Below are 2,225 nucleotides of genomic sequence, written 5' to 3' on the forward strand. Positions count from 1 at the left end.
TCTCTTTCAAAATAGAAACGAAAAAAAAAATTAAAGTTAGTTATGCACATCCTGACGTAAAAACAAATTGCAGAGTTGCCCTTCCAGGGGAGAGCAAGGAGAGAAAGAGCCAGGGAGGCCAGTCAAGCTAGCTCACACCACCCCCCTCCCACCCGCAAACTCACCTCACACACCCCTGCCGGAGCCTTGCAGTGACCTCTGTTCTGAAAACCTCCAATACCAGGCCAGGCTCTAGCCCCCCCTACCCCCCACCCAGGTAGATTCAATTCAGCAGCTATGCTGGCCCCTACGTCCATCCCAGAGCCACAAAATGGCACAGAGTGTACACAGAATAGAGAGGGCTCGAGCCCACTAGGCCTGGGCATTCGTGGGCAGAACCAGTTCCGGGCAGAACTGGGCTTCAGCCAGACACACCGGGACAGCCACCCCAGCGGTCAGAACCCTGTTCTCCAGTATAGTAACCACTACAGCCACGTGTGGCCATTGGCATTTAGATTAATTTCAATTAAATTAATTCAATTCCTCAGTCACACCACTCGGCAAGTGCTCCCCAGCCCCGTGTGCTCATGGCTGCCATATTGGACAGCACCGAAAGAGTGTTTCCGTGGTCGCCAAGACTGCCAGTGGACAGCAGTGCATCAGTTACCGGAATGTTCTATACCGGCTGGTAGACAGCGGCTGCTCTCAGGCCTTCATGCATCCCCGAACCCGTGCCCTTCCAGCCCTTTGTCATAGGGTATCTTATTAGTCCCCATTTATCAGATGAGAAACTGGAGTGACGGCAAGTTCCTAGCAGGAAATGCAGCGACAGAGATGGAGCCGCGTTCTCTTCTTTCTCCACTTACAGCCAGGCCTTGGGTCTCAGCTCACCCTTCCGGGTCACTTGCAAAGCGCCAGACCTTGTCCTGTGCCCCCTTGCCGGAGCCTCAGGCAGCCCCGCAGCCCCTCCAGTGTCACTGACAGCCTGTGTTACAGAGGAGGAAAGCGGGGCCCAGAGGGATGGAGGGGTTGGCCCGGGTCTCACAGCCGGGACTGGTGGCTACCGCTGCTCCTGGGGCATCCGGGCCTCTGGCATGAGCGGGCTCACCTCCTACTGGCCAGGACTGGGGTTGGGGGACCTGTGTCCAGGGATCTCTCCATTTTCTCCCCCCACCTCCGACCTCCTCTGGTGCCCTGTCTCCTTTCCTGGCTTTCAGAATCTGACCCCAGATCTGTAAGGAGAACTCGGCGCCTCCCTCTGCCTCACCTCCTACATCTCCAAGTTCTGTGGCTTTTGCAGATTTGCTGCATGTCTCCGTTCTCTCCCTCCTCTCCATCCCCCACAGCCCCAGCCGGTCCTCACCCTCTGCCCCTGCGCCCTGGCCCAGCTGCTCCCCATCTTTAAGCCTCCCCACAACCCTGGAAGTTTACTCAGAGGGGTCTTTCCAACCTGGAGCTGACCCTGCCCCTCCCCTGCCCCAACACCACCCCCCCAGCACCCCTNNGGTGTCTTTGTAACTGAGCAGGGTTTAGTGCTGCTCCCTGACCCCCACCCGCCTCTCTGGCCCACAGGCCTTGGCACCCAGGGGTTCATTCATCACCTGCACCGGTGCAGCCCTGCTTCTGGTCTCAGCTTTGCCATCACCACCTCCCGACCTCCCTCCACCGGCCATGGGCGGAGCTTCTCCTAGACATTCCCGGGACCCCCTCTCCCCCCTGCTCACAGGCTCCCCTCTGGCCCCCCCAGCCAGTGCCAGCAGGCGGTGCTCGCCTGCTCTTCTTGCTGCAAGTGTCCACCTAGGCTTTGCGGGTGCCTGCGTGTCCTGAGCACTGGGGACGCAGCCGGGAACAAGCCAGACAAACTCCCAGCCTGGAGAGCTCGCCTTCTGGTGGGAGACAGGCAATAACAGGCAGAACAAATCTCTGTCTACAGGGTACCTTCTGGCCATCGGAGGGCTGGGGAGCATAGGAAGTGTGTCAGTGTAAGAGGTGGGGGCAGGGCACGTCAAGGACTGAGCCCCCAGCCCCGATTCCTCAGCAGCCGCTCCGAGGAGCCTGGGCAAGCCTTTCCCAGGGTTCTGCTAGCTCAAAAGTTAGGCGACTGTCAATTCTCCGGGCTTTGCGGTTGCTTTTATTTGAAAAGCCTTCAGGACAGGGACTGGCTCAGAAGGACACATGTGTGAAGTTGTTTCATCCCGAAGCCGGCTCTGCCCATACCCTCCCCCCCCCCCACCAACTTGACAGCT

Source organism: Crocuta crocuta, unplaced genomic scaffold (assembly GCF_008692635.1).
Source record: "Crocuta crocuta isolate KB4526 unplaced genomic scaffold, BGI_CrCroc_1.0 scaffold334, whole genome shotgun sequence".
NCBI classification, from domain to species: Eukaryota; Metazoa; Chordata; class Mammalia; order Carnivora; family Hyaenidae; genus Crocuta; species Crocuta crocuta.